Genomic DNA, 6,531 nt, shown 5'->3' with positions numbered 1-6,531 from the left:
ATTTTGAAATTACAAAGAACGATAGAGAAGAATGATTCATATCGTTCTTATCATTGAAAATTCGAAAGAACAATTGATGATCGATTAATAATTTATTCAATTGCCAATGAAAACTTTTATCCCAAATATTCGTCGAGAAACAACAAAGAGATAAAAGTTTAAATATACGAGACAATTTTCTTGAATGATTTGAAAAATTGGCCAATGCTGATTTAATAGATATTCTTCGAAGAGGAAGAGTTAATTTTCTATGGTAAAAACTAATGAAAGAAAAATGGAAAAAGAGCGAGATTTACTGTTCTATTGTACAAACGACTTTATCCTTTTTAGAAAGAAATTATTAAGTTTCTCGAAGAGATCGACGTCATCTGGAAAAGTAGGAATATTTTTCTCTCTGACCTTTATGATTGGTTTACCTCTCTCTCTCTCTCTCTCTCTCTCTCCCTCTTTGTTTTCTTTCTCTCGTAAGAAGAAATGGGGATCAAAGGACTTCTTCCACTTGTTTGTCCTTTTTTATCAAGGATATTATGTATTTTCATGCGTTTCGTTTACATTCTACTTTTCATTTAACAGAAGTAAAATGGAAGAGAGAGAAAGAGAAACAGAAAGAGAGAGAGAGAGAGAGAGAGAGAGAGAGAGAGAGATAAAGAGAGAAGGACAAAAAGAATATGCTTGTAAAATTCTACAGGGTTTCCCTTTCTCACTTTACAAAGCTTTTTAGTCTAGCCTGGCGTCGAAGTTAAGACGCCTTTTCATATTTCTTCGACATTGAATACATTATCCGTCACCATTTATTCTTTAAAGGACTACTCTATTTCTTCTTCCATATCTTGATCTTTTAATGTAAGCTCTCTTACCAATTCAAATCTTTCTCGATATGACCAAGAATCTCGACGAATTTTAATGCCTTCGAAATCTCGATCGATATGCCCCAGCATGCAACTAAGGGATAGAGAGGGGGAGAGAGAGAGAGAGAGAGAGAATAATGGAGAAAAAGAAAACAGAAAAAAAAAGTAATTCGGCGACTGTCCATTTGTAATGCAAAATCTTTTTTTCGAATCCTCCGTAAATGGAATAATTCGGAATCTTTTATCCTTCATAAAAAGGTATATATATATATATATATATATATATATATATATATATATATATATATATATATATACTATACGAATTTAATATTCTCAATTTGTTTATTTGTTTCTTTCTATATCTCAAAAATAATAATACAATAGTATATATACATATAATAATATTATATATATACACATATAATACATGTATATTTATACAAAGTATATATTACAGAAAAATATATATATATATATTATTTATTAAGTCTGTATTTATAACAAAATATTAGTATGTAATATAAGTAACGCGAACGTGACGCGAATCTGAAGCTTAATTAATTATACTGACCAAACAGATAGAAATCATATATACATATACATATATATATATATATATATATATAAAATATACAGAGTGTATCATAATAGAATAAATAATTTCAATGATTTATTTTGATTAAAATATATGGAATACAAGAGTAATATTTGTCGTATAATAATTAATAAAATTTCAAGTTTCTATGAATTTTTATAAATGTTAGATGTGGGTTTTAGCAATTGTTCGTACATTTTATAGAAATTCAATTCTATGTAATACTATTTTTTTGAAGAAAAGCAAGGACGTTTCTTTCAATTGTTATACATTTTGCGGTATAGATGGTACATAGATTTTATCTTTTAACAAAGCTTCAAATGTAGAAGACCATGTGGTATAAGATCTGAAGGTCTAAATGGACAGGCAATGTCCATTCCTAGCCAATAAATCGTTGTGGGAAAGTTTCATTCAGAAAATATATGACGTATCTAAGATAGTGGAATGAAACTCCGTCTTGCGGGAAAATCAGCTTGTGGACATTTAGTTGGGGAATGGGGAAGTTGATCAACATCACGAGACAGACAATCTCAGTAATAGTGCCCACGGCACTGTATAATAATCTTGTGTGTGAAAAAAAAAAAATATAAGAAAAAAGAAGAAAAAAGAAAAAAGAAAAAGAACTTGAAGTGTTACTGATTGTTATATATTTATAAAAAAAAAAAAAAAAAAAAAAAAAAAAAATCTCAATGTCCATATAATTCCATATAATTTAGTAAAAACAAATTTCTATAGTTGTTTACTTTGTTATACTATCTAATGAATCATTTTTTATATACCGGTCGTTTCATTTTAAAAGTTTATACATCCAAATGTAATATCTCTGATCGTATTGATTTTATGAAGAAATGTTTCCAATGAAAGTTGCTAGATTTTAAAGGGGAGAAATGTAATATTTATAGGAGCTATTTCATAAATGAGCACTGTCGTTAAAATACGAGAATCATAACAATCTTTTTAAATGGAAATCGATATTTTAAGTCTACCAAGGGTCGTTGAAAATAAAGTCATAAAGAACAATATGAATACAACGAGCAATTTATGGTTGATCGATATTTCATCGAGTTATTGATTGAAGTTTAAAAAAATTCCATAACTGTAATAATGTTCTTTATGATTACTGAATGCTTACAATTTGAATGACTTATGAATGAAATTAAAATAAATAAATGGATAAAGAAGAAAGAGAATTAAATTGACGAATTCATTGATTATCAGATATTTACAAAAGAATTGATTACATTATTGCTATTACATATATTTGATGCAATCGTTAAGATCAATTCCAAAATCCGTGCCTAACGATCAATTTTCTTTCGGGGAATGATTAGGGGAATACATTTCTTTTTTTTTTTTTTTCCTTTCAATTACATTTCTATTCAAATTGATATATTTTATTCAACGTTGACGTATACATGTAACATACATATGTATTTAGTTTTAATTTTCAATGTACGACTTTGAAATCTTCAAGATATATTCGATTAAGCGTTTAAATAATTAAATCTTCAAAAGAGGATATACATTTTATTTATTGATCTCATATTATAATAATTCCTTTGAAATATGTATACATACATACAACATATTTGTTGTATCATATCGTCTGATTATTGTTATACGTTCGTTTCATTAATAATTTATAAATATTTGTTAAAGCTTTCGTCGAACAATAATCACGAGCGATTCTTTAATTTTTTTTTCTTTTTATCTTTTCATTTATACATATAAATTTATCCTTTGTTCGTAGACATGTAAATTCGTTATTTTGAAAAAACTCTTTTGATCGATAATATATTTTATTGAAATTATATTTTCATTCTTATAGATATATATATATTTTTTTTTATCATATGTGTAACATTCATTTTTAATTAATATATCGTATGAAAAGGAGGAATATTCTAATTTTTTTTTATATAATTAACACCTTATTAACCTAATAGTCTCACCGGAAAGAAAAAGAGGAAGAGAGAGAGAGAGAGAAAGAGAGAGAGAGAGAGAGATATGGATAACGTTTAACATTATAGTACTCGTTACGTTAATACAATTTTACTTCTCGTTATTACTATTTTCTCTCTAGCGTTTCATAGTCATTTTTAGCTAATTAAATAGTATACATAGATACATACAAAAACGTGAAATTATAATTCCCGTGTAAAGTTCTATTTCTCTCGAGAAACTTAACCGATCTTTTTCCCTGACCATTTCTTTAATTTCATTGTATGTCTAGTGATATTTGTACGATTGACAAATAAAAACGAGTATATATACGTTAGTAGTTTATCGTATGTAAAAAAGAAAAAAAAAAAAAAAAAAGAGAAAAAAATCTACTTATATATTATATAAACAGATTAAATCTACTTAGTAGAAAGCGTGCGAGAATCTTTCATTCTTTTTTTCTTTTTCTTCCTCTTCTTTTTTTTTCCCCTCTTATAAAACCTAATAAACTATATGAAACATATGTTCCTGAGTAACATACTTTTTTTATCGAAAAATTACATATATATATATATATAATATAATATATTTGAAAGGAAGGAAAAAATAAAGGGAGAAAGAAAGAGAAAGAAAAAGTGAAAAAGAAAGAGAGAAAGAGAGAGAGAGAGAGAGAGAGAGAGAGAGAGAGAGAGAGAGAGAGAGAGAGGTAAAGATAGAATATATAAACTCGAAAAATAGTAGAAAAATAAAGGAGAAATTTATTCAAATTTATTTTGGATTCTAACTATTGATTTTTTCGAGTACATCGAAACTCAGCAAAATCGAAAGAAGAGGAAGAAGTGATGCTTTTGGGATGTAAATTTGGACGGTTCATCAATTTCATCCAACCAACGAACTGATCTGCTCTCCAGATGCGTTATAATCAACGTATCGAATTTTTCTCTCTCTCTCTCTCTCGCTCTCTTTCTTTTTTTTTTCTATCCTATTATTTTTACTTCCTATCGTGGGATCGGAACAACGAGCACGCACACGGTCGTACGTGACTACGTCCTTTAATCCCTACGAATACACAATTTCGTCCCGATAAAATCTTAAAACGTACATTAATATGGTAATTTTGATTCCTTCGTGATTCGTATCGTCAATTTCTAAGCGACTTCGTATACGAATCATCTAAAGGAATGTGAATAAATAGAGACATCAATTTTAAATTGAATTTAAGGCGTTCAATCGTTCATTCGTTCGTTCGTTCGTTCTTTCATTTTCGTTCCAAGTTGAATAATAAAATTGGAAGGTTACTCGATAGTAAAGGAAGAGAGAGAGAGAGAGAGAGAGAGAGAGAGAGAGTGAGAGAGAAGATTCGTACAGTTTGTTTCTGACATTAAATTTTATTCATTAACATCTTCTTTTAAAAGCCTTTTCAATTTTATGATCAAAGAGAAGATGATCTTCATTCATTTCTCTCGAAATTTTATGCGAGACAAAAAAAAAAAAAAAGATACAACCTGACGTATATTTATGGATCAACCGAAAGCTTCCCTGAATGAAACTTTCTATGTGTGTCATAAAATAAATTGTCCGTACTACGTTCTTTCCGTCTGTTTATTTCTTTTTTTTTTATTTCTTTTTGTTTTTTTCTTTTCTTTTGTTTTTTTTTTTTTAGAAAACATTTCAATAAGAAAAAGTAACGAAAACATTTTATTAACATTTTTATAATATTCGTACGTATTATTTGTAATATCATTAATATTTTATAGTTTATATGTATATTTTCATTCGTCCTGTTCACTCGTCGATCCTTTTATTAAATGCCATACCACATTGACATTCTTTATGATTTTTTGCCGTACGATGATTTTATTTTAAAATATATTAGATATCGTCGAAAGGAGAATTTGTGAATGAGTAAGAAAGTAAGTAAATACGTATATATTCGTTAAATTAAAAGTAATTATTATTGGATGTTACGTGAAAAATTTCTTTGACAATATGTACGTACGTAGATGCATAATTAAAAAACATTATTACACAGTAAATATTTATAGAACAATCAAAATGAAAATGGAATGAATTTTATTTTTCATTAGCGGCAATAATTCTTTCTTTCTCTCTCTTTCTCTCTCTCTCTCTCTCTCTCTCTCTCTCTCTTTCTTTCTTTCTTTTTCTCTTTCTCTCTTTTCACCTCTGATGTTGATTTAAAAACCATTGAAAAACTTGATAGTCAACAAGTATACGTCCTACCTTTTAAAGTCTCGTCACTCGAGACGATTTTAACGAATTTCCTTTGTATCATAGGTTGCTTGATTAAACGATTATGATAAATGCAAAGAATTACCAACCGTGCGTTTAATCGTCGATTAAAATTTTATATTAAACGTATCTTTTAACTGTAATAATATTTTCTTAAATTTTACATATTACGTAGGTAATATATATATATGTACATAGTGTCCCGAAATCATATTATTTGTTTATCAATAAAATTTATTTTATGTTATGAATTGATTTATTTCTAAACTAAATATATATATATATATATATATATTTATATTATATATAAATGATTTAAATAAAAGAATTAAAGTAAATAATTTTAAATGTGTATACACATTGTACAACACAAATATGTTCTAATATCACTATAGAGTATTATAATCTAACGAAAACGTACTCACGTTTTATGGTATATATCGATCGATAATATCTATCGAAAGAACGACCACGTTAGTTGTTTTTCTTGGAACGTTGCATCGAGCAGATGTTAACGGCGCCTTGGTTCTTCGTTTGCCAAGTTATACTATACCGGAAATAGTGCATGGTAAAAAGCTGTCATCGACTGATTTACATTGGCCAGTCTGGATGCAAAAGAGACGATATAAATCAGATGACCGATGTTAAGCCCTTCATTGGAATCTTCTGATCTTTCTTTTATACGAAAGTATTAAGTATTCCGTTGGCAAAATCAAAACTTCGTAGATTAGATTTGTCGGCTTTCTTTAATGAAAATAGAAAAGGAAAAAAAGAAACAAAAAGAAAAAAAGAAACAGAAAAAAGAAAAAGAGAAGCGCGCAAAAAGAATGATAAGTCGCATTGGAAGATGCATTGCTTCTTTTTTCTTTACTTTTTTTTTCTTTTTTTCTTTTC

The sequence above is a fragment of the Vespa crabro genome, chromosome 1 (assembly GCF_910589235.1).
Source record: "Vespa crabro chromosome 1, iyVesCrab1.2, whole genome shotgun sequence".
In the NCBI taxonomy this organism is placed as follows: Eukaryota; Metazoa; Arthropoda; class Insecta; order Hymenoptera; family Vespidae; genus Vespa; species Vespa crabro.
This window is presented reverse-complemented; position numbering follows the sequence as displayed.